Raw genomic sequence first — 27,864 nt, forward strand, 5'->3', positions numbered from 1 at the left:
CATAGGAGTGGATCTTCTGGGTCATATGCTAACTCTATGTTTAATTTGGTGGGGGGCAGGGGGGAACTGCCAGACCCTTTCCAAAGTAGCCAAATTCTTTTACATTCTCACCAGCAGCATATGAGGGCTCCAATTTCTCCACGTCCTTGCTTACACTTCTCATCTGTGTTTTTTATTATAGTTATCTTAACAGGTGTAAAGTCGTATCTTATTACAGTTTCAAATTGTATTTGACTGATGGCTAATGATGTTGAACAACTTTTCATGTGTTTATTGGTCACCTGTATATTTTCTTTGGAGAACTATCTATTCAGATCATTGGCCCTTTACTTAAAAAATAAAAATTAGGTTGCCTTTTTCACCGCATCACTTCCATGGCAGCACAAAAGCTTTTCATTTTGATCAAGTCCAATTAGTCTATTTTGTCTATCATTCCCTGTGCTGACTTCTTGATACTCAGGTCACCCTGTATTGTTTTCCTCATGGCTTTTATGCTTACTTATATTTATTTATTTATAGGTATCCTTGGCTCTTTTTTGTCTCCCACTAGACGATTAGCACTCTGAAGGCAGAAGCTTATCTACTGTGCTCACTGCTCCATCCTCTGTGCCTAAAATAGTCCTTTCCCAAAGCAGACACTTGATAAATATTCTATATAAATAAACATAAGATTCTTTGTACTGTCCCAGCAAACAGTAGACTGTGAGGGACAACACGTTAGCCATGAGAAAAGTGTATGAGTAAGTGGTGAGTCTATCTATTCCCTCCCCCCAAATCGGTTTTAGGAGCAACCCCTGCAGCCTCTGTCCATTTTCACCTAGAACCAAGGCACTGCAGATTGTGGGGAAGCAAAGGCCCTTGCTCAGAGGTTGCCTGGGATGGGCATGGGCTGCTTGTATGGAAATGAGACTGAGCTATGTTAGGCAACACCTGCTTATTGAAACCAGCCAATGACAGCTCACACACAGCCACCAGCCTCACATAGCTTTATTCCGAGGACTGACAGCCATTGCGCGTCCCTGAAAGGCTCTCACTTGGATACGGTTGGTAGCAAACCCAGTAGTTGCTCAACTCCACAAGCTAATGGATCACTGGCCGTTAGCATTGCTTACCTCCTACACCACATTCCAGGCTCAATCTCCTCTCTGCACATCGCCATCATCCGCAAGGTTTGTTTTCAGATGGTTTTCTTTCCTGGTTAACTGTGTAAAAAGAATATACTTGGTCCATTTCACTCAAAAAAGAAGGCTCTTCAATGGCCCATTTTATCTTCTATGCATCTCAGGTCTATAGCCTCCTCTTATTGTAACAATTTAAAGGAGAGTCCTGGAAGGATTTTATGCCAGAGAATAATATAAGGATGTAACGTTAATGGGAAGAGTGATGTTACCAAAATGTCAGTCCCTGACTCATCCAGGTGTGGTCAGTGAGGCCCTTCACTCCTAAACTCAGTTCAGTCCAGTCCTTTAACCAAAACGCACCAGGGAGTCTTCTGGTGGTCCACTAGGAACCTCAGCCTTTCAGTTGGTTGGGGAGGAAGACCTGGCTAGACTGCAACTGGTGGATTTGGAAGAAATCACCAAATTTATCTAGGTTGGCCTAGTCTATGATTAGGTTTGTTTTTTTCTTCTGCCTCAAATTCCATTTCCATGTCAGAGCTAGAGCCTTCAGTCTGGTTGCCACCATCAATACCTGAGTCCTATTCTTTTTTGGTCAGTAGTTCTCATTATTGTCGGTACTTGCCCATTACAATTATATGGGGAGTTTTCCAAAACTGCTAATGCCCAGGCCAATTAAGTCATCATCTCTGTTTATGGAGACCAGGCATCTGATATATCTAAAGCTCCCTTGGTGATTCCAATGTGCAGCCAAAGTAAAGAACCATGTTTAGCCTCAGATGAGGTCAGGTGACATTAAGAAGGAACCATTCTCCTGTAACGCCACTGCCAACAGCTGCCTGACTTTGAACACTAACTGATAGGGTAGTCCAAGTCTGAGTTTGTCACTCTCTTGTAGTTGGACAGGGATCAGACTGATTTCATGGTGGTGCCTCAATCTTGCATCATGCCATATCTTAGTTTACTTCTCCTTGCTGTTGACCCAGTTTCTGAATACCTAAGCATGTCTAAGTGTTCTAGACAGGCTGGGGTTGAACTCGTGGCTAAAGCTGAGTCTATGGCATTAAGTAGGGTCACTGGGAGGACTATAGCGTGGCCATTGAAGCTGGAGGCCCAATCTCTTGAATGAAATAAAAATTGGGCCGAGCTCTATATGCCAGAAATGTTGCTTTTCGGATCATGTGGGCATTGAAAAATCTCCTGGGACTCTGAATTTGATGCCTGGTGACTGATTACCAGCAACTTATGTAAAGACAGTCTTCTGCAGTGGCTTACTGCATTGCGTTCTTCCAGAAGTTAAGGTCAGTTCCATTCTGTTATTGGTAAGTCCATTCCAGGTTGAAAGAAATGTACTGGTTATAATAAAGATATACAAACAGAGAACAAAGAATAAAATCAGCTTCTGAGATTTCTTTTGATGTCATAGGATGATGGTAGGAAATTGGGACTGGCACTGATAAAACTAACTTGGCACAGAGAGGGGAACTAAACAATGTAGACAAAGTCCAGGGCTATATGACTCTCTCAACGGTAATTCTTGGAGGCATCTGTAAAAGATGGGGAAGCGATCACTTAGGCCATAGTAACAAGAAGTTTAGTCACCTGGGGAATATTTAGGAGTCTGACAAGTTGTGGTTATAGAATGGGGAGATCTGCCCATTGTGGGTGAAAGTAGCAAGAGCAAACAGGGCTCTGCAGAGTTATGCTGGCTTTGAGCTTGAGGCTAAAGGTGAATTTAGAGCATTTAGCAGTATCACTGGGAGGTCGATCAAGCTAGAAGCCCTGTCTCTTGAATGGAATAAACACTGAATGAAACTCCATATTCCAGAAGTTCTGCCTTCAACACTCTGTGGGCATCCAAGGATCTGCTGGAACTCTCAGTCCAGTGAGGGTTGTCTGATTGCCGCCAACAGAGCCTGGGAAGGAGCAGAGACAGTGGAGGCAGCCAGAGGCCCAGCTATTGTGTTGGCTTTATTTTCTGAGAATATGAATTTATTCTGATCCCTACTGGTCTGGGGGTGGAGACTATTAACAAACTCTGTGCCCCTAAGGAAGTCTGCTCTGTAACTGGGGATGGTTCAGCCAGTAGGTGGGAGGTCTTTGAGACACAAAATTTGGAATTTCAGGAAAGGCAGAAGTAGGGCTGACCAAAGATGGGGAGCCAAAGACAGCCAGCTCCTTCTCAGTGTGCTGGGTGGGGGGGGTTACCCTCGTGCTCCCTCTCTTCCCTTCTTTCCCTGCTCCCTTCTATATTCAAATTCCAACTAACAGCTAGACACCACAGGGGTGAGAGCACTCTTTAAAGGCAAAAGTAAAGACCTCATTAAATTGGGGAATGCAGAGAATAGAATGAATAGGAATAAAACACTTTCAGCTACCCCTCGGGAGGCCTCAGCAGAATAGCTTCTCAGTGGAAAGCATTAGCACCAAGCTAATTCCTTAATGGACTGCATCTCTACAGTGCTCCCAGAGGCCCAGCAGCACTGGTGGGGGTGGAAGAATTTACACCCAGCCCTCCCCCGTCCCCACATTCAGCCTCAGACACAAAGCCCCAGGGCTGTAGGTGATGAAACACAAGCCAGGCTGGGGAAGATCTGGAGAATTTGGCTTCAAACCCACCCTTCCAACCACTCACATGCTCTCCCAGAGAGCTGTGTGGAATCCTCCCAACAGGCCTGGCTTATTGAGGTGTTTTAGAATGTAAAAAGTGAAAGTGAGGAATGGTAAAAAATTTAAATAACTTCAGTTGTCCTGGTGACCTGGGAATCCAGGATGAAGGAAAACCTCTGCTTGGGCCAAAAGTGCTCTCCATGTAAAGAAGATGAGCTCTTCTATGTAACCTGGTGATGCTAAAATCTGGAGCCCCATGAAAGCCAGTAAAGGCATCAGTAAATGCATCAGGATATCAGTAAAGGCAGCTCAGTGGAGTGGGAAGCAATGGGATTCAGAGTCAGGGAATCCTAACTTCATTGCTAAATTGCTGTATGATATTGTTTAGCCTCCCTAGGGTTTAATAATTTTGTTATTTGTAAGTTGAGTATAATAAATACCTATCTCATAGGGTGTGCTGTAAAGATGAAATGAAATAAAATATATGAATAAGATCAACTGTTTATTCCGATGAAGAGCAGACATCATCAGGTGTCTGTGGCATTGTAAGTAGCCCATGAGACCTTCCTGATAATGATATTAATAATAGACATTAAAGACAAGACAACAGGCCCAAAATGGAGTCACTTGTGCTAAGTCCCATGTCACCAAACCGAGATTCAACAAATGTTTCAGCTCTCCCAGAGTGGAATCTTTTCTGTTTTTGCTTTTGTTTTTTTGGCTATGCCGCATGGCTTGTGGGATATTAGTTTCCCAGCCAGGGATTGAACCCGTGCCCCCTGTAATGGAAGCACGGAGTCTTAACCACTGGACTGCCAGGGAAGTCCTCAGAAGTGGAATCTTAAACCAACCACTCAGACATAACTTGATGAGAATTAATTAGGTAATCATCTGATAAACCCCTGCCATTCCCTAGTAAACTTGCAATACCCAGTTGGCTTTTTGCCTTATCCAACTTGCTTGTTCCTTCTGCCTATAAAATCTCTTTCTTTGTGCAGCTCTTTGGAGCTCCTTTCCATCTGCTAGATTGGATGCTGTCCAATTCATGAATCATTGAATAAAGCCAATAAGATCTTTAAAATTTACTCAGATTAAATTTTGTTAACATAAATAAAAATTTTAAGCATTTACTATATGCCAGGCACCGTGCTCTAAATTTGCATGCATCAGCATATTTATTCCTCCTAATGATGTTGTGGGTCAAGTATTCTTCTTATGCCCATTTTACATGCCAGAAAACAAAGTTTCAGAATATATAAGTAATTTGCTCAAGACCACATACCTAGGAAGGAGCAGAACTGGGACTTTAACTTACCATATGCCAAGCAACACTAGGCCACATTGCCACCCAGCTGAACAGAGAAGTAAGTTGCCCCAAGGTTTGCCATGCCCACTTGGGAAATAGAAAACTGCCACAACTGCACAAGGAGTAGATGGTGTTGAGGAGTGGAATTACCCCAATATTCTCAGGGTGCAGTTCACCTACTTAATGTTTAGTATATGTGCTAAAGGATATTTTCGTTTTGTTGTTGTATTTTTTGTTAAATATATCTGTGGCAGGTAGACTTCTAAGCTGGCATGCAATGATCCCCATCACCTAGTGTTACACCCTAGGGAACCCCTCCCCCTGAGTGTAGGCTGGATCTAGTTACTTTACCTTTAATGAACAAAAGAGCAACAGTGGTGGAAAGTTACTGTTGGTTTTCTATCAATGCATGTATTAGCTTGGGCTGCATAACAAAATACCACAGATGAGGGGGCTTAAACAACAGACATCTATTTTTCCACCGTTCTGGAGCCTAGAAGTCCCAGATCAAGGTTCCAGCCGATTCGGTTTCTGGTGAGAGCTCTCTTTCTGGCTTGTAGACAGCCGCCTTCTTACTGCATCCTTACATGGTCTTTCCTTGGTGAGTGTGTATGGAAAGAGCGAGTGAGCTTTCTGTTTGGATCAGTCACCTTATGACTTCATTTAACCTTATTGTTCTTATCTCCAAACACAATCACACTGGGGGTTAGGGCTTTAACATGTGAATTTGAGGGTAGGAGACACAATTCAGTCTATAACACTGCATAACAGATCACCACACACAGAGAAGCTGAAAACAATATGCATGTATTATCTCACTCTTTCTGTGGGCCAGCAATCTGGATATAGGTTACCTGGGTTCTCTGCTCTAAGTGTCACAAATGTGAAATCAAGGTGTGGGCCAGGCTGAGTCCTTGTCTACAGATTCTGGAGGAAAATCTACTTCCAAGCCCATTCTTGCTGTTTGCAGAAGTCAGTTCTTACAGTTGAAGCACTGAGGTTCCTGTTCCCTTCCTGGCTGTTATCTGTGGGCTGCTCTCAGCTACTGGGGCCACCTGCATTCCTTGCCACATGGCCCTTTCACCTTCAAGAGCATGTCTAACCCTTCCTGTGCTTTGAATCTCTGACTTCCCTCATCTCTGACCTTGAGACCCAGACTCATTAAATACACATGTGGTAGCTACCCTTCTAAAGGCCTCATGTGATTAGGTCAGTTCCACCCAGATAATCTCCCTATCTTTAGGTCAACTGATCTAAGACTTTAATTACATTTGCAAAATCCTTTTGGCCATATGATGTAATAGAATCATGGGAGTGCCAGCCCATCATATTCACACTCCTGGGTCATACAGGATGTGTACACCAGGGGAACATCTTAGAATGTTGTATCCCACGGTCACTTCCAAGATTAGGTTACAAAACACTGTGACTTCTGTTTTGCTCGCACTTTTTTTCTCAAGCTCTTTTCTCTTCTTCCTCTGCTGAAGCAAGTTGCCCTGCTGTGGGCTGCCCTGTGGAGAGAGACTCATGTGGCAGAAACTGAGGGCAGGCTCAGTCCCACAGCCCATGAAGAAGTGAATCCCACCAACAACCAGGTGAGTGAGCTTGGAAGAGGACTCCCTCCCCTGCAGCTGAGCCTTATGGTGCAGCCCTGGCCACAACTTGATTGTAGCTGATTGAGAGACCCTCAGCCAGAGGACCCACCTAAGCCACACCCCGATTCCTAAGTGCTGCTATTTTAAGCTGTTAAGTTTTGGGGGCAATTTCTTACACAGCAGTGTATAACTAATACAAGATCTCTTAGCAAAAGCAATGTGATAAGAGTGTATGACTTCTATGTGGGTTATTTCCAAGAGGTTGAATGAGGAAAGAAGACTGATTGGTTCCCAATAATATTCCATAAAATGTAATTCATGTGAGTTACGTATGAAGTTGCTTGGCTTACCGTAATGGCTGGTTTATGATAATAGGGATTTGTGATAAAACGTAGGAAGGGTCCTCTTTGAGAGGTGAATTTCCCTGCTCACTTGACATGTGGTCCTTTCTGTTTAAACAAGGCAGTAAATCTTTCCCACATCCCATGAGCTACCATAGGGCCACACAGAAAGCAGTCAGGATTTTCTAGTCTCTAAATGGTATAATTCATCAATAGTTAGCAGTTGGTACCTGGGTACCATCTGGCATCTTGTGACTGTGCCCAGAACTAACATCTTCATGTTGGCAAGAAATACACCAAGATGCACCTTTCCCTGGGAGAAAGAAAAAAATTGTCCAGATTTGGTTCCTTCATAAAAGATAAGAGTACAATGGTCTGCACACCTCTAACATTTGCAAGGGCCAACGGCAAGAGTAAAAACACAAGGCCCATATACCATATGTTAAATAGTTAACAAAATGAAAACCTAAATAAAATATGTTCTAGCCTGCTTCCTTGATAAATATACCTTCACAACAACCTAGAAGGCCAAGTTCTCTTGCAGAGTTCTCAAACCCATTCCATGTATGGGAAAAGCCACCTCTGAGCCTTTGGCCCACTCTCAGCTCTGTTCTACACCACATCCTCTTGTACAAGCCTGTGTATACCCTAGACTGCATGTCCAAGCCTGTCCACACTTTGTCACAAACAGCCTTGAGGCCTAGGAAGGCACATACCAGCATAACCCACCCTCTGGAAGACAGACACGGGAAGACCCCCGAACAGGTCCTGAAAGTGGGCATGGGGCCATCTGAACAGGGAATTGCAGGATTCTGATAAGCAGATTGTGGTCTAGGAGGGCACTGCCTCTGGATATGTATGTTCCTTGGCATGATAATTTTTCATAACGTGTGTGGGTGGTGTGGGGAGGGGGACATAGAGAGGAACCAGGATGGGGCCTCCAAAGCATAGGGATCCTTCTTGCCCAGCTCTGAGAGCAATGCTGCAGCCCTTTTCCTATGGCCTGAAGTGGGGTGAGCTGCATGATAGAAGGGGAATGAAAAGGCCATTAGCTGGGACTTAATGGAGCCACTGCACTGGAATCCACACTGATGGGATTGCAGAGTGAAGGTTGGTTACAGACTAAGAGAGAAAACCTAGCCGACTGGGTTGATTTTCCAGTGTGGGTTTGTCAATAATGGAAGTGGTAGCTCAGCCCAAAGTCAGCACTGCCCAGCATGAAATCACAATAGAAATGGAGATCCAGAGGGCATCCAGACAGGGAGGAAGGCCCCACTGTCATGGAGACATCCTCAGTCACTGATCGAGGAAGAGGAACTGGAAGGGGGCAAAGTTCTCCTCTCAATCCAGACACTGAGGTGCCCATCAAGATGGATAAGTTTGCAGTTACCTGGTTGGGGTCACCAGGACAAAACCAGACTAGTAGCAAAATGATGTGGTACAGTGTCCAGTGTCTCAGTTAACGGCATGCTGAATCACCCAGCTCACCCGCGCTAGAAACCTTCAAGGTGCCAAGTGAAAGGCACTTTCCCGGTGAACATTTTCCAAACCCTTCTCCAGGAGAACCAGCCACTTTCCCTGTCCTGCCTTCTAGATACATTACCCGTACCTGCAAGGCAACAGAGACAGCGAGAGAGGCCAGGCAGCTGGGTACTCAAGCATGTAGACACTTGAATCACAAAGATCTGGGTTCCAATCACCATTCCTGCGTAGTATTGTGAACCTCTCTCAGCATCTGTGTCCTCATCCTTAACCAAAGAAGACATTAGTGCCCATTTCATAGGATTGTTACAAGATTTAAAGGAGGTAACAGGCATTAAGCATTGAGCCTGGTGCCTGGAATACAGTAAGAGCTCAATAAACATTGGTAATTATTGCATTAGAGTTAGCTGTTCACAAAACTGCCTTCCCTCCTTAAGGCTAATGGCAGTATCTTATATCTCCAGAATCTGTCACAGTGCCCTGTTAAAAAAAAAAAAGAAAGAAAGAAAAGAAAGAAAGAAACTCACTTAGGGCCCACTCTATGCCAAACACTGTGCGAGGCCCATAATAAGCCATGGCTAAGTATGGATTTGCAGAATCAAATAAAGAAGTCAAGAGATTTTAACTTATAATTAAGAATTTCCCAACTCTCAGTTAAGCCCATAAAGTATCTATAACTAATCTTGACTCTTCCTTATTTGAATGTTCATTTTCCCCCCACACTCCCTTTTGTAACCCCTCAGGGGAAAGAAAAAAAATTTTTTTTCTTTGTTTTCAAACAACCTGCTATATTGGGTGGATCTACAAGAAAAGACTCTGCCACCCCCTCAGACATCTCCAGTTTCTCTGATCCCACGTGGGAAGAACTGTCTGTTATCTGTCCTTTGGTTGTTTTACTAGCAAAATAGCTCAGATGCAGATTCCCAGTGGGTGTGAAATCATTTCTTCTCAAGAGGCAGTGCTAAGCAGAAACATATTTATAAGAGTCACAATACATATTCACCACGTAGCTTCCAGCAGCGTGGCCTGTGTGGAAAGTATCTCTACTGATTACCAGTAAACCGCAACCAGATTAGATTTCCACATTTCATTTATAAGCATTAATGGAGAAGGTTGAAAAAGAAGACTGAAGGAGAAATAATGCATTGTGTTACCTGTCTCCTCCATTTGATTTGGCTAGAATGCTTTCTCCATTAGACCAGGCTGATTTCACCACTGGATCCCAAGTTCTAGGATGAGAAGAATGCCTGCCACAGAGTAAGAATTTGGTTAAGTATTTGTTGCATGAATGAATGAATGAATGAATGAGTAAACAAATGAATGAATAAATCCTGCCCTGGGTATTTTTACTATACCTGGCGCCTTTGCTGATACCTGATCCACAGTGGTATGATCTGCTCAGACCTTTCACGGGCTTCGTTCTGATGGATTTTGAAAACATGCCCTTTTAGAATCTGAATTCATTTTCAAAATGCTAAACAGAGACTATCAGCTCCTATAGCAAGATGAGAGGATGACAAGTCTGAGCTGGCCTGCAGATATGGTGGAGTATTAATATCCTGTGATCTGTTTGCCCTGTTGGCTAGAGGTTCCTGCCTGAGTGTTTTGGGCAGCAAAATTGAATATTGCTCCTTTAACTTCTGGGACTCGTGGAGTTCCACTTAGATAGCCTGGAGGGTTTTCCTATGGAATAGCTCCTTGGTCCCCCTTTCCTACCATGAATTCGGCATCCCCCTAATTTAGCTCTTCTCATCCCCTGCTGTGTGTAACAAAGGACCAGATAATACTTGAGGAAAATTAGAAGTAACAAAATCTGAAAATCATCAGGTCTGGAAGGAAGTCGACAAAGATGTATTCCAAGGATTTAAGAATAAGGTTTTGACCCTGGGTGGGGGGCATCTGCCTCCTATCAGGAAGAAATGAAATGCTCTGAGAAAGAAAGCAAATCAGTGGGTGCCCATGATGGCAAGGCACTTGTCAGGCTGGAGGGGAAGAAGGAAATTCAGGCAGAGGTAAATGGAAGAAAAACTAGTGAAGAAAAGAGCTCTGGTCACCCAAGGGATCTACAATGGGGCACATGGTGAGGGTGAGAATAAAACTCATCTCCAGGAAGCTCATCCTCTTTCAACTCCCAGTCCCAACTTGGAGTAACAAGAGTAGACGTCAGGGTGGACAACAGAGGAGAGCTGGACACAAAATCATCTTCAAGGATCAGTGATTGGACAAACAGATGGCCAACAGGAACACGAAAGGATGCTCAACATCACTAATCATCAGGGAAATGCAAATGGGTGTGTTCTTAACATTGCAGATCAGATTGTAAACTGGCACAGCCTTTTTTAAGAGAGCAATTTTAAGTGTGTATCCAATGCCTTAAAATGGTCACACCCTTTGATCCAGTAATTACACATTGGAATATGTAGCTTAATGAAGTCACTTGAAATACTGGTGGTGAGCTGGGGACTGGGAGGGGGTGAGTTTATGCAATAAGATTATCATCACAACAGCATATTTAATAGTGAAAAAATTTTTTTTTAATTTAAATGTTTGGTTAAATAAGGCATGCCATAATCCTAGCATGAAACATTATGGAGTCATAAAATGCAATGTTCACAAAGTCTGTATAATATGGAAAATGCTTGTGATATAATAGTTGAAAAAAAGAAAGATAAAAATTGCATATAGAGAATAGATATAATTATGTGAAAAAAAAAACTATGCATAAAAAAAGCCCCGAAGAAAAGACATTAAAATGTAAATAGTGGCTATGCATCAAATTATGGATGATTACTTTCTTTTCTGCTTTTCAGGAATTTTCTCTTTTTCCAGTAATATGAGGAAAAATGCGTTTATAAACATGCAATATTTCTATTCCCTTTGACATCTTGGGTGATTATGAATGTCAAACATTTGTTTCAGACAAAAAGCCCCTTTGGAGGGCTTTGGAATGTAGTTCACATACAAGGTAACGTCCAATAAGGCACATAACATAAAACCTCTGTCTTAATGGAAGCAACCTAAGTGTCCATTGACAGATGAATGGATAAAGAAGATGTGGCACATATATACAATGGAATATTACTCAGCCATAAAAAGAAACGAAATTGAGTTATATGTAGTGAGGTGGATGGACCTAGAGTCTGTCACACAGAGTGAAGTAAGTCAGAAAAAGAAAAACAAATACCGTATGCTAACACATATATATGGAATATAAAAGAAAAAATGGTTCTGAGGAACCTAGGGGCAGGACAGGAATAAAGATACAGATGTAGAGAATAGACTTGTGAGGACACAGGGAGGGCGAAGGGTAAGCTGGGACAAAGTGAGAGAGTGGCATGGACATATATACACTACCAAATGTAAAACAGATAGCTAGTGGGAAGCAGCTGCATAGCACAGGGAGATCAGCTCGGTGCTTTGTGACCACCTAGAGGGGTGGGATAGGGAGGGTGGGAGGGAGAAGCAAGAGGGAGGAGATATGGGGATATATGTATATGTATAGCTGATTTACTTTGTTATAAAGCAGAAACTAACATACCATTGTAAAGCAATTATACTCCAATAAAGATGTTAAAACAAACAAACAAAAAAAACAAACCTCTGTCTTAGTTCAGGCTGATATAACAAAGCCCCACTGACTGGGTGGCTTATACACAAAAGAAATTTATTTCTCACAGTTCTAGAGGCTGGATGTCTGAGATCAGGATGCCCTCTTGGTCGGGTTCTGATGAAGACCCTCTTCTGGGCTGCAGACTTCTCGTTGTGTCTTCATGTGGTGGAAAGAGGGGGAAAGAACTCTCTGGGGTCCCTTTTATTAGGGCACTGATCCCATTCACGAGGGCTCCACTCTCATGACCTCCTTTCTTCACAAAGGCTCCACCTCTCCCAATACCATCACATTGATGGTACTGAAATCCTAACAGAGGTTAGGATTTCAACATATGAATTTCGGGGGGAACACTAACATGCAACCCATTGAAACCTTTCAATGCAAAATTGAGGTAGAATCACAGTGCTGGCCCAAAAGTGATGCTCAGTAAAAAGCTGTACAATGAGGAAATCACTGAGTGCTGATGGCTAGTACTCATGTAGCACTCACCACTGGCCTGGCACTGTTCTAGTCCCTTTACACATCTTAGCTCATTCAATCCTCCAACAACCAGGAGATAACCGTCACAGAGTTCTACAAAGTTGGTGGCTTTAAACAATGGAAATTTACTCTCTCATTGCTCTGAAGGCCAGAAGTTTAAAATCAAGGTGTTGGCAGGGTTGGTTCCTTCTGGAACCATGCCTCTCTCTGACCTTCTGTGGCTCTGGATATCCTTGGGTTCCTTCCCTGATAGACGCCAATCTATACCTCCATTTTTACATGGTTTTCCCCTCTGTGTGTGTCTCAAATCTTCCCCTCCTTTCTCTTATAAGGACACCAGTCATTGGATTTAGAGTACATCCTAAATCTAGTCTGATCACATTTTGAGTTTCTTAATCACCTCTACAAAGACCCTATTTCCAAATCAGGCCAAATTCATAGGTATCAGAGGAGGACACAGTTCAGCCCCCGACAGTGTTTTACAGAAGAAATGGGAAAATGTGGAGAACCCCTGAAAAAGAGTAGGTGGAGGTCACTTGAGAGAACTTTGTGTAGTGCAATCTAATTTTCAGTCTCCACTACTAAACTATGAGTTCCTGGAAGGCAAAGGCCTTTTCATTTTATGTCCCCAGGGCTTGGCATATTGCCTGATGACACTCAGTAAATATTTGCTGATCTGAGCTCTACCTTAGTCTGTTTGGGCTGCCATAACAAAATACCATAGACTAGGTGGCTTAAACAACAGAAGTTTATTTTCTCACAGGTCTGGAGGCTGGAAGTCTGAGATCAGGGTGTCAGCAATGGTCGGGTTCTGGTGAGGGTTCTCTTCCTGTCTTGCAAACGGCTGCCTTCTCACTACACCCTCAAGTGGTGGGTGGGATGAAGAGATAGAAAGAGCTGAGCTCTCCTGATGTCTCTTTATAAGGGCACTAATCCCATCAGAAGGGCCCCTCTCTCATCTGAACCTAATTATCTCCTAAAGGCCCCACCTCCAAATACCATCACTTCAACATATGAATGTGGAGGGGACACAGACACTAACTCCATAGCAAGTTTATATTCAGTTGACAGCCAGGGGTCCTCCGGAGAAGAGTACTCTGCCAGCTGTTATAACATTTTCTTTATCCTCAGTGTTAGATACGGGATGAGCACACGGTTAACAAACTGAATGTTTCTTTCTTATACACACACAAACTCTCCTGCCTTCACCGTTCTTAAGATCACTATAATTTATAACTCTACAAGTTCAAAAGAAACAAGCATGCCAACACAGAGCCAGAGTCAGATGCACAAATGGAAAGTTGCTTGCAGATTCCAGAGTTTGTCACCAGTGTTGTATATAAGCCATTAGGGATATAAGCCTGTTTCCCCACTGCTGGGCTCTGGGATTTGCACTATTTCCCTGCAAAATACCTTCTTTTTACTGTCTTTCTCTGTTGCTGAGACCAGACCTCCTTTTCATGGCTATTGTAAGTATGCTCCTTGCCTTGAATCCGGGAAAGCTAAGGGGAGAGAGACTGAACAGGCTATCCTCCCCTCCACCCCCACCAACAACGCTGTGCTTGAATATTAGACCAAGAAATGTTCTGACAGCCCAAAGCCACTCCTACAGGGAAGTAGCTTGAGACCTCTGGTGAGAAAGGAAGTGTTCTCCCCAGCTATCCTTGTTTGAAAACTAACCCAAGAATAACATTCTATCTGTGTACTCAAGTGGGATCTTAGAAATGGATTTCTAGGCCACATGGATTAGTCCAGCAATTTTCCAGAAGGACTATTAGTTTTACATGTTGCTTTTTCAAAGCATTCCACTGAACGAGAGATCTATATTTATATTTACATTTATATTTGGATGTTTATATGTTTATTCTCTGCCTCCCCACTCCAAAATGTAAGTTCTTTGGAGAAGATGGGAATTGTCTTGTTTATTGTTGAATCTCTATTGCCTAGTACCTGAGGATCCCAATAAATAGATAACTGACAAAAGGACCCACCTAATCTTTCCCACCACCTAAAAGTGATAGAAGTTAAATGTGGTGAGTAATATGACTAAGACACAGAGGGAAGGTCATTTAAAGGAGGTGGCATTTGGGTGGTGTGATACTGTGATTTATAATAAGAAATATATATTTGGTCTTAGTCCATGGTTCCTGGTTCACAGCTCCTAAAACCCTAGGAATTTCCTAGTGTTGAGAGTGATAAAGGTGTCTAGTGTTATGTTAATGAGATGACTCTGGACCACACCTAAGGTTGAGGACTGGTTGCCAGGGGAACCAACCTGAGATTAGAGAGTTAGAACCTGCAGTCCTACCCCTGAACTCCAGGGAGGGGAAAGGGGCTGGAGATTGAGTTCAATGATCAATGGCCAGTGACTTATTAATCAATCATGCCTATGTAATGAAGCCTCCATAAAAACCCAAAAGGACTGGGTTCAGAGAGGTTCTGGGTTGGTGAACATGTGGATATTTGGGGAGAGTGGTGTGTTTAGAGAGGGCCTGGAAGCTCCATGTCCCTTTCCCATACCTTGCCCTGTGCATCTCTTCCATCTGGTTGTTCCTGAGTTAAATTCTTTGTAATTAACTGGTAATCTAAAAGGTAAAATATTTCTCTGATTTCTGTGAACCACTCTGGCACATTAATCAAACCCGAGAATGGGGTTGTGGGAACTTCTGATTTATGGCCAGTTGGTCAAAAGTACAGATAACAACCTGGGCTTTCGACTGGCATCTGAAGTTGTTGGAGAGGGTAAGACTGAGCTCTTAACCTGTGGAATCTGACTGTACCCGGGTTGATAGTGTCGGAATTCAGTTGAATTGTTGGACACCTGGTTGATGTCCATAGAGCTGCTTGTTGGATGTATGGGAGGGACCACCCCCCACTCCCCCTCCAACATCGGAATTTAGTGGACAGAACGCAAAAGAGGTGGAGTCCTGAATAATGAAGAGGCCACCAGGGGATGATGTGGGGAACAGAGTTCTTACCAGAAGGAACAGCAAATGCAAACGTCCCCTGAGAGAGACCAGTTTAACATTTTCAAGGAAACCAGTGTGACTGGGCAGAGCAAAGGAGCAGCATCAGCAAGTGGGTGAGTCAAGGTCAGAGAGGCACATGGATGGCACAGGGCCTCTAGGAGCTGAGGAGCTGGGATGCTGCTCCAGTGTGGGCAGCTGTGTAGGGCTTGGAGCAGGCAGAGGTTGAGAGAGGCCTTATTCTGCTTTAGAAGCATTAGAGTCAGTGGATCTGAATTTGTTATCAAAATTCCACCTGGTGCTAGTTTGGTACTGAGATATGCCCTCCAATTAAAGATCACTGCATGTGCCACAGAGGCCCCCAACAGGGAAATGACAGAAAAACAATGTGCAGAGAGCACTTTCAGTTGCCTTGAGTTCTTGATGCAGGAAAGGATGCTCTGTAAAGCCTTTGCTTTAAAACTCACAGAGGCTGTTATTGTGTTCCCTCCAATTTCATATGCTGAAGCCTTAACCCCCAATGTGACTGTTTGGAGATAGGACCTTTACAGACGTAATTAAGGTTAAATGAGATCATAAAGGTGGGGCCCTAATCTAATATGACTGGTGCCCTTATAAGAAGGGGAAGAGACACTAAGGATACCTGCACACAGAGAAAAAGCTCATGTAAGGACACAGTGAGAAGACAGCCATCTGCAAGCCAAGGTGTGTATTGTACATTTTAAAAACTTAATTTTCCTGATGCCTCAGCATCCCCACAAACAGACTGTGAGCACCTGCCAGGTGACCACATATACCAGTGTGATAAGGCTGGTGCTTGCTACTCTTGCCCTCCTCTGAGTGTAACCTAGTGATGTTCAAATGCACCAATGCACCCCCTTCATGCCTTTTGCTTCTGTAACTCCACTCTGATCCCCAATCAAGGTACTTCCTACAGTCCTCTCTCTCTCCCTCTCTCTCTCTCTCTCTCTCTCTCTCTCTCTCTCTCTCTCTCTCTCTCGGCTCCTTACCTGCTTGGGTGAACCTGTTCCCTGGATTCCCCTCCCATGTGTTCCCCTGTGCAGTGTGCCGTGCTCCCCCTTCTAGGACATGTAAGTATAATAATTCCTCTAATTTCCTATGCCTCGCCAAGTATAATTTCCATGGCTGTGTTGAAGTGATCCTTAAAGACCCCACAGGGGACTTACACCTCCATTCACACAAGGAGAAAGGCTTCAGGAGAAACCAACCCCACTGGTACCTTGACCTTGGACTTCCAGCCTCCAGAATTGTGAGAAATAAATTTCTATTACTTAAGCCGCCTAGTCTCTGGTGTTTTGTTATGGCGACACTAGCAAATGAATACAGTCTCCAATCATACACACTTATCCTCACAAAACCCGCAAGTCAGCATATCTTACTTCCTCCTGGTTTGTCTGAAACTGAGGGGGTTCCCGGAACCTGGGAACTGCAGTGCTAACACCTGGAAAGACAAACCAGGATGAATTGGCCACCCTATACTACCACAACCTTCCCACATCCAGCCCTTGGGAAAGGACAGGAATGAAAAGAGAGAAAGATGGCTTTAGAGCCCCATTTTCTATTGCTTATCATCCAGGACATAGCACTGACCGGAACCCATGGGAAACAATGCAGAACATCGCCGGTATTGAAAAGGTGAAGCAGTATTTAAAGGTTTTAATAAAGAAATACTTATACAGCCTTCACCACGGCATCAGGCGTTGTTCAAGTGCTCTACATACAATGACGCATGGAATCCTCACACAGCCCAACGAGGTGGTACCACTATTATTCACATTTTGCAGAGGAGGGAACTGAGGCCCAGAGGCAACGGAGGCCCAGAGATGTGTGGCCCCAGGTCATACATTGTGTCTGACACAACACTGCCTTTGGGTCCAGAGTCTCAGGCATTCCTCTTTGCCACATTGGTCACAATGGGCCAGTGTAATACATCAGTAAATCTAAGCAACTAAGGCAACCTGCATGAGAAGTTTCCCTGGTTTATTTTCCATGGACACCTGTGGCCATGGCCTTGATATTAGATGTTAAGAAATTTCCCAGGAGCATCAGATCTGTCTGGCCAGCCAGATTGGGTGGCATCCCAACAATCTCACAGGTTGTTAAGAGGCTAGATGAGGATAATCCATGCAATGCCCTTAACAGAGTGCCTGGTGCAGAATACAGAGCATTCAGTGAATGTTCACTGATCATAATAGCAACAGCAACAATAATAAGAGCCACCACCGCCACTACCCACTGTCTGAATTACTGTCAGTCTCTGCATTAGCTTTAAGATTTTCTGATTTTCCAAGCAGGTGTTCAAGAGCTCAGTGATCTTCCAGCTCAACACCTTGGACAAGCTTCAGTTGAATAGATCAAAACACAAGGCCAGAGCGCCCTCACACCCTGACCAGCACTTGGAAGCATAAAGGCTGCCAGGTCCTTGTGATGGAAAAACTCTGCCACTGATTCTGCCCAGCCTGCAGGAGAGCAGTAACCTATCCCATCTCCCATTTCAGAGATAACACCTTAGAAGCCCCCAGTTTATTTATAGCAAACGTTCAGCTGCTGGTCCTCTCCGATGTAAATGAATTTCAAAACACTTTAAATTCAGGATAAAGCAGTGAAATGGGAAAATCTTTACACTCCAGTAAGACATCATTACTGGCAAGCATATTGCACTTTCAATATCAGACTGAAAACCACCAGTGCATGAAAGGGAATGAGGGCATCTGGGTGGTCATCGGGCAACTTGATAAACAGTGTCCTGCTGGGGAGGAAGAAGCTCGGGAGACTCCAGATGAAGGACTCCCCCCACCTTTCTGGACTGTCAGAAGTTTCCAAAGATGGCAAGGTTTCCAGCCCACACCCTGCACAAAGGGTGGGGGTGGGGGGAATAGATCCTGTTTACTTCTGGGAAGTTTTTCTAGGGTGTGTTTAGTTGTAACAGTAGAGGGGGATAAAGCAGCAGGTTAGGCAGGGATCATTAGCATTTAGATTGCACAACTGAAAAACTGATGAGTGGGAAGAATGGGTTGCTATGGCCCATAAGAGGGGAGACCAAGAGCAGACACCAGAAGTCCCTGAAATTGATCAACTGCTCTTAAATGGACGTCTCAAGAATGTGCAACGGAAGGGTGAGAGAGAGGAAAGGAAGGAGGTAGGGAGGAAGAAATGAGAGAAGGAAATCAGAGCAGGATGGAGGGAGGAAGGGAAAACAGGAGCAAGACACAAATGAAGAGAGGGAGAAAAGAAAAAGTGAAAGATATAAGTTGAGAAGGAAGATAAAAGGAAGGCAGTGACAGAGGGAGGTGTTTGAGGATGCCAAGCACCAGGTAGACATTCTCCACTTCCTTCTGTGAGGGAAGGACCTATTATCTTCATGTATGAATAAGGAACTGGAACTCAAGAGAATTTCAAGTTCTTTATGGTCATATGGCAGACTCAAATCCCATGCTCTCTGCACCCCATCATGCCACTGGCTCTTCCCTAGTTTTCCCAGAGCCAAATGTTCAAAGGCACCTGCTCGTTCAAGGCTGTTAAAAATAGCAGGAATGCCTAGCATCATTAATTTTCTGTTCCATATCAGATGCTGTGCTAGACACTTTTAAATAGTGTCTCATTTAATAACATTATCACCATTTTACAGATGTGGACACAGAGGCTCAGAAAAGCCTGACTGAGGCCATCCAGCTACTCTGCCAGGATTCTCACCTGCACTGTCTTAATTTAGAACCATTAACCTCAGTTCTAGTCATGACTCAGCTGTTACCTTAAGGAGTGACCAGGAAGCTTCTACCTTTAACAGCCTGTGGCCGGCTGAATAATGGTCTCCTGAAAGATGTCCATGTCAGTCTCTGAAACCTGTGAATATGTTTCCCTACATGGCAAAGTGGGCTTCACAAATGTCATTAGTTTAGGATTTTGAGATGGGAACATTTTCCTGAATTATCTAGGTGGGCCCAATATAATCACAAAAGTCCTTATAAAGGAAAGAGGGAGGCAGGAGGGTCAGTGTCAGTCTCAGAGAGATTTAAAGATGCTGTGCTCTTGGCTCTGAACGTGAAAAGCAGGTCATGAGCCAAGGAATGCTAGTGGCCCTTACAAGCCAGAAATGGTAAGGAAACAGATTCTTTTCTAGAGCCTCAGAAGGAATGCAGCCCTGCTGGCACTTTGATTTTATCCCAGTAAGATTCATTTTGAACTCCTTTGTGTTGTTTCAAGCCACTAAGTTTATGGTAATTTGTTATAGCACCAATAAGAAGCTAATACAGAGCCTCAGTTTCCTTATCTGTCAAGCAGAAATTATAGTCTTGGATCTGCCTATTCTGTGTGGCTTTGATGAAGATGCAATGTCTTGGGTCCTTATGCTGGCCCTGAATGCCACTCCCACTAGGACATCCCAAACTAGCTTTGCCCTGTCTAAAGAGGGCTGTCAACCAGGCTTTAAATATCTTGGTCTATATTCCTTCAGAGCTCTGTTCTGCTTGCTCCAAAAAATAACCAGCTAGTCTGCTGGGCTCAGTGAAGAACAACGTCAAACACAGAAGAAAACAGTGCCCAAAGGTGGAGAAAGACTGAGTACTGAGGACATTGCTTGAGCCCCTGGATCCAGCTATGCCTGAAACCGATATACTCTTGAACATTTCAGTTAGGCAAGCCAAGAAATTCTCACTTTTCCTTAAGCTGGCTTGAGTTGGGCTACTGTCACATACAACTTAAAGCATTTAGGGCAACTACTATGTTTCAGGCCCTGTACCACAAAGCTTTGCTGCAGCAATCCTATACAGTGGAATTTCTCCTTTTAATAGATGAGAAAACCGAGGCACAAATTTAGTTTAAGCAACTTGCCCAAAGTGCAATTGTTCATAAGTGAATAACAGTGGAATTCAAATCAGTTTGAGTCCAAAATCTTTGCTCTTTCCCCAGCACCAAGTTTTAACTTTCACTTAACTTGAACACAACTTGGGAGGGCCATAAAGTCAAATTGAAAATGCTATTTCTCTCAGGTCTTTACACTTGCACTAAAAAGAATAGGTCACTGTTGTTGTTAAGTCCTACCATAGATCCTCTTAAAATTGCTGCTGAAAATCTTATTAAGTTTTCTGTTCAGAATGTAATGCTTGGTAGTAAAAAGATACAAGCTCTTTGTGAAACGGTTTGTATCAGAAAACATGTCGTAAAAGCTGTGGGCTGCCAGGTAGCTGCCAAAGAAGTCATTTTACTTAAATTCAAATAACATCTAGAACACTTAACAGCTGGGGATTTTTGTTGGGAAGGAGTTTGTTTGTTTGTTACAAGGTAAGGGCAATTGAAAGTTGCAACTAGAATGGCTGGAAATATCAACATGCAATCCACAAATTCTCTCCTCCCACCTCCCCACCTAAAGTGGTTTCTGTGTTTGTCTGATCAACTGGGTCTTGGTTGTTCGTTTAATCCGGGCTTGAGCGGGTGAGAAGGGGTCTTTTTGTTCTGTCAATCTGATCTAGAGCTCATAAACTCAAGTGCCAACAGGAATATGTAGAAGAGGAAGAAGCCAGGGTTGTATTCTTTTTTCAAAGACCCTTGATCTTCTTTTCTTCTTTTTAGTCTTCAAACATGGGTGATTACTGTTTGCATCCAAAGGAAAATATGGGGTCTTGACACATGCAGTGTGTCAACATGTCTCTCTACCTTTCACTTCCTTATCTTTAAGGATACCTGGAAACAAGCATGGATGGAGTCAAGATTCAGAGATGAGCAGACACTGGTGGTGAACAGAGGTGATGAGACAAATTGGATAGTGTGTGTGACTGGGTGGCCAGGGATGCAGGACCACTCTTACTACATCTTTCAGAAATGAGGCAAAGGCAAGCCAGAAATTTGCAAGTCAGTGTGAAAGCCACCGATTTTTCAGTGTTACCTAAAATATTTTGAAAATTGTGTTCGCCAGACAAAAACACTTGGGGTGGTTGAATACAGCCCACTGGTTTGGGGTATTTGGTGTAGAGAGGAGAACTGGATAAAGCCAAGAAAGTCTTGATGGATTTTTATTTTAAAAGGAACAGAGCTATTTCCATGAGAAAAGAGATCTGAGATGGAAGGAGGAAAGGGGGGGGTAGCAATGGGGGAATGGGGGGAGAAACTATAGGTACCAGCCATGCTTATGATGTGTGAACTCTTAGAAGAAAGGTGGAGAGAGAGGATTATAAGAGGCTTCTCTTTATATCCAGCAACAGAATTCCCTTTGCTGCTCCTATAGAAGAATTCAGTATCTATTTAAATTTCTTTTAAAAATTTTTTGACATAGGTTGAAACTTTGTTTTAGCTACACCACACAGAGGGTAGAAAGCCTCAGCCCCAGCATGTCACTCACCTCTCTGTGCCCCATTTTAATCATCTGTAAAATGGGACTCCTATGGGCACCTACCTCTTGGAGATAATGTTGGTAAAACACTTGGCAGTGCCTGGCCCTTTTAAATTCTCAATGGATGTGGGCCATTATTATTTATTATCTCATTTACCTTGGCTAAATTGTCTAAACTCTCAGAACTTCTCTTTCCTTATAGTTAAATGGGATATTAAAAAATATCTGCCCCTTATATGTATAACTGAATCACTCTGTTGTACAGCAGAAGTTAACACAACATTGTAAATCAACTATACTTCAATTAAAAAAAAAAGAGGAATAAAAATCTTCCCCTTGGGGAGGATTATTACATAGCCTTGTATACAGTAATCCCCCCCTTACTTGCAGTTTCACTTTCTGTGGTTTCAGTTACCTGTGGGTAACTGCAGTCAGAAAATACTAAATGGAAAATTCCAGAAATGAACAGTTCATAAGTTTTAAATTGCACGCTGTTCTGAGTAGCATGATGAAATCTCACTCTGTCCTGCTCTGTCCCGCCTGGGACATAAATCATCCCTTTGTCCAGCATATCTTGCCCATTAGACACTTAATAGCCATCTCGGTTATCAGATGGACTGTCCCAGTATTGCAGTGCTTGTGTTTAGGGTACAAACCCTTGGGTATAGGGTTCAATACTATCTGCCATTCCAGGCATCCACTGGGGATCTTGGAAAGAATCCCCCATGGATGTGGTGGGGGAGGACTATTGTATATAAAGCGTGTAGCACAGAGACAGCACAAGCAAGAAGAACTACAATCCTGCAGCCTGTGGAATGAAAACCACATTCACAGAAAGACAGACAAAATGAAAAAGCAGAGGACTATGTACCAGATGAAGGAACAAGATAAAACCCCAGAAAAACAACGAAATGAAGTGGAGATAGGCAACCTTCCAAAAAAAGTGGAGATAGGCAACCTTCCAAAAAAATTCAGAATAATGATAGTGAAGATGATACAGCACCTTGGAAAAAGAATGGAGGCAAAGATCAATAAGATGCAAGAAATGTTTAACAAAGACCTAGGAGAATTAAAGAACAAACAAACAGAGAAGAATAATACAAAAACTGAAATGAAAAATACACTAAAAGGAATCAATAGCAGAATAACTGAGGCAGAACGGATAAGTGATCTGGAAGACAGAATGGTAGGATTCACTGCTTCAGAATAGAATAAAGAAAAATGAATGAAAAGAAATGAAGACCACCTAAGAGACCTCTGGGACAACATTAAAGGCACCAACATTCACATTATAGGGGTCCCAGAAGGAGGAGAGACAGAGAAAGGTCCCAAGAAAATATCTGAAGAGATTATAGTAAAAAATTTCCCTAACATGGGAAAAGAAATAGCCACCCAAGTCCAGGAAGCACAGAGAGTCTCAGGCTGGATAAACCCAAGGAGAAACACGCTGAGACACAGAGCAATCAAATTGACAAAAATTAAAGACAAAGAAAAATTATTGAAAGCAACAAGGGAAAAATGACAAATAACATATAAGGGAACTCCCATAAGGTTAAGACCTGATTTCTCAGCAGAAACTCTACAAGCCAGAAGGGAGTGGCACGATATATTTAAAGTGATGAAAGGGAAGTACCTATAACCAAGATTACTCTACCTGGCAAGGATTTCATTCAGATTCGACAGAGAAATCAAAAGCTTTACAGGCAAGAAAAGCTAGGAGAATTCAGGACCAAACCAGCTCTACAACAAATGCTAAAGGAACTTCTCTAAGTGGGAAACATAAGAGAAGAAAAGGACCTGCAAAAACAAACCCATAACAATTAATAAAATGGTAATAGGAACATAAATATTGATAATTACCTTAAATGTGAATGGATTAAATGCACAAACCAAAAGACACAGGCTTGCTGAATGGATACAAAAACAAGACCCACATATATGCTGTCTACAAGAGACCCACTTCAGACCTAGGGACACACAGAGACTGAAAGTGAGGGGATGGAAAAAGACTTTGATTTCCATTCAAATGGAAATCAAAAGAAAGCCTGAGTAGCAATACTGATATCAGATAAAATAGACTGTAAAATAAAGAATGTTACAAGAGACAGGAAGGACACTACATAATGATCAAGGGATCAATCCAAGAAGAAGATCTAACAATTATAAATATATATGCATCCAACATAGGAGCACCTCAATACATAAGGCAAATGCTAACAGCTATAAAAAAGGAAATCAACAGTAACACAATAATAGTGGGGGACTTTAACACCTCACTTACACCAATGGATGGATCATTCAGACAGGAAATTAATAAGGAAACAAAAGCTTTAAATGACATAATAGACCAGATGGATTTAATTGATATTTATAAGACATTCCCTCCAAAAACAGTAGATTACACTTTCTTCTCAAGTTCACATGGAACATTCTCCAGGATAGATCACACCTTGGGTCACAAATCAAGCCTTGGTAAATTTAAGAAAATTGAAATCATATCACGCATCTTTTCTGATCAAAACGCAATGAGATTAGAAATCAATTACAGGGAAAAAAACATAAAAAAAAACCAAACACGTGGAGGCTAAACAATACATTACTAAATAACCAAGAGATAACTGAAGAAATCAAGGAGGAAATCAAAAAATACCTAGAGACAAATGACGATGAAAACATGATGATCCAAAACTTACGGGATGCAGCAAAAGCAGTTCTAAGAGGGAAGTTTATAGCAATACAAGCACACCTCAAGAGACAAGAAAAATCTCAAATAAACAATCTAAACTTATAGCTAAAGGAACTAGAGAAAGAAGAACAAACAAAACCCAGAGTTAGTAGAAGGAAAGAAAACACAAAGATCAGAGCAGAAATAAATGAAAAAGAAACAAAGAAAACAATAGCAAAGATCAATAAAAGTAAAAGCTGTTTTTTTGAGAAGATAAACAAAATTGATAAACCTTTAGCCAGACTCATCAAGAAAAATAGAGAGAGGACTCAAATCAATACAATTAGAAATGAAAAAGGAGAATTTACAACAGACACTGCAGAAATACAAACCATAATAAGAGACTACTACAAGCAACTCTATGCCAATAAAATGGACAACCTGGAAGAAATGGACAAATTCTTAGAAACGTATAACCTTCCAAGACTGAACCAGAAAGAAATAGAAAATATGAACAGACCAATCACAAGTAAGGAAATTGAAACTGTGACTAAAAATCTTCCAACAAATAAAAGTCCAGGACCAGATGGCTTCACAGGTGAATTCTATCAAACATTTAGAGAAGAGCTAACACCCATCCTTCTCAAACTTTTCCAAAAAATTGCAGAGGAGAGAATACTCCCAAACTCTTTCTATGAGGTCACCATCACCCTGGTATCAAAACCACACAAAGATGTCACAAAAAAAGAAAATTACAGACCAGTATCACTGAGGAATATAGATGCAAAAATCCTCAACAAAATACTATCAAATAGAATCCAACAACACATTAAAAGGATCATGCACCATGATTTATGTGGGATTTATCCCAGGGATTCAAGGATTCTTCAGTATATGCAAATCAATCAATGTGATACACCATATGAACAAACTGAAGAATAAAAACCATATGGTCACCTCAATAGATGCAGAAAAAGGTTGTGACAAAATTCAACACCCATTTATGATAAAAACTCTCCAGAAAGTGGGCATAGAGGGAACTTACCCCAACATAATAAAGGCCATATATGACAAACCCACAGCAAACATCATTCTCATTGGTGAAAACCTGAAAGAATTTCCTCTAAAGTCAGGAAGAAGACAAGGATGTCCACGCTTGCCACTATTATTCAACATAGTTTTGGAAGTGCTAGCCACAGCAATCAGAGAAGAAAAAGAAGTAAAAGGGATACAAACTGGAAAAGAAGAAGTAAAACTGTCACTGTTTGCGGATGACATGATACTATACATAGAGAATCCTAAAGATGCCACCAGAACACTACTAAAGCTAATCAATAAATTTGGTAAAGTAGCAGGATACAGAGCTGGAGGAATCAGACTCTCTGACTTCAGCCTATACTACAAAGCTACAGTAATTAAGATAATATGGTACTGGCACAAAAACAGAAATATAGATCAATGCAACAGGATCGAAAGCCAAGAGGTAAACCCATGCACCTATGGTCAACTAATCTATGACAAAGGAGGCAATGATATACAATGGAGAAAAGACAGTCTCTTCAATAATTGGTGCTGGGAAAACTGGACAGCTACATGTAAAAGAATGAAATTAGAACACTCCCTAACACCATACACAAAAATAAACTCAAAATGGACTAAAGACCTAAATGTAAGGCCAGACACTATAAAACTCTTGGAGGAAAACATAGGAAGAACACTCTTTGACATAAATCGCAGCAAGATCTTTTTTGACCCACCTTCTAGAGTAATGGAAATAAAAACAAAAATAAATGAATGGTACCTAATGAAACTTAAAAGCTTTTGCACAGTAAAGGAAATTATAAATGAGACAAAAAGACAACCCTCAGAATGGAAGAAAATATTTGCAAATGAATCAACAGACAAAGGATTAATCTCCAAAATATATAAACAGCCCATGCAACTCAATATTAAAAAAACAAACAACCCAATCCAAAAGTGGACAAAAAACCTAAATAGACATTTCTCCAAAGAAGACATACAGATGGCCAAGAAGCACGTGAAAAGCCACTCAACATCACTAATCATTAGAGAAATGCAAATTAAAACTACAATGAGGTATCACCTCACGGGTTAGAATGGGCATCATCAGAAAATCTACAAACAATAAATTCTGGAGAGGGTGTTGAGAAAAGGGAACCCTCTTGCACTGTTGGTGGGAATGTAAATTGATACAGCCACTATGGAGGTTCCTTAAAAAGCTAAAAATAGAACTACCATATGACCCAGCAATCCCGCTACTGGGCATCTACCCTGATAAAACCATAATTCAAAAAGAGTCATGTACCACAATGTTCACTGAAGCACTATTTACAATAGCCAGGACTGGAAACAACCTAAGTGTCCATTGACAGAGGAATGTATAAAGAAGATATGGCACATATACACAATGGAATATTACTCAGCCATAAAAAGAAACAAAATTGAGTTATTTGTAGTGAGGTGGATGGACCTAGAGTCTGTCAGACAGAGTGAAGTAAGTCAGAAAGAGAAAAACAAATACCGTACACTAACACATATATATGGAATCTAAAAAAAAAAAGGTTCTGACGAACCTAGGGTCAGGACAGGAATAAAGACGCAGATATTGAGAATGGACTTCAGGACATGGGTAGGGGGAAGGGTAAGTTGGGACAAAGTGAGAGAGTGGCATGGACATATATACACTACCAAATGTAAAACAGATAGCCAGTGGGAAGCAGCCGCATAGCACAGGGAGATAAGCTCGGTGCTTTGTGACCACCTAGAGGGGTGGGATAGGGAGGGTGGGAGGGAGAAGCAAGAGGGAGGAGATATGGGGATATATGTATACGTATAGCTGACTCACTTTGTTATACAGCAGAAACTAACATACCATTGTAAAGCAATTATACTCCAATACAGATGTTAAAAAAAAAAAAAAGAAGAAGAAATACGATACATAGCAGAGTTTGGGGTCAATAGCTCTACCACCTGCAGGGTATGCAATCTATCTGGGCTTCCCTTGTCTCAGCTGTAAAGTATGGATAACACTTAATTTTAAAGGTTTTAAAGAGATCTGACATGTTATATATATCAAGTTCCTGACACTCAGACACTCTTATTACACTCAAGAAAAATAGTAGTAGCTGCCATCGCCACCAGTGCCGCTATTATCATGGTTATTATGATTCACGTTGTATTTCTATTAATCATAGGAACTTTCTATGGAATAGCGGCCCTGTGTTTCAATATCTATTGGGAGAGGAGTCAACGTATTCATTCATTAAACAAATATTTCTGAAAAAAAAATTAAAGGAATTACCATATGACCCAGCAATCCCACTA

At 42.1% G+C, this 27,864-nt stretch overlaps 1 long non-coding RNA gene across 1 annotated transcript in view; it reads right to left on the reverse strand.

Moving 5' to 3' along the window:
- Window positions 1–1,118: 1,118 nt before the first annotated feature.
- LOC309816255 overlaps window positions 1,119–27,864 on the reverse strand; it is a 37,969-nt gene continuing 11,223 nt past the window's right edge. The window contains exons 2-3 of the long non-coding RNA XR_014295988.1: window positions 9,607–9,699; window positions 1,119–1,202 (exon numbers count right to left, since the gene is read on the reverse strand). This is a non-coding gene — a long non-coding RNA (uncharacterized lncRNA). The remainder of the gene's footprint in view (window positions 1,203–9,606; window positions 9,700–27,864) is intronic.

Source organism: Mesoplodon mirus (assembly GCF_964341445.2).
Source record: "Mesoplodon mirus genome assembly, chromosome: 15".
Lineage (NCBI taxonomy): Eukaryota > Metazoa > Chordata > Mammalia > Artiodactyla > Ziphiidae > Mesoplodon > Mesoplodon mirus.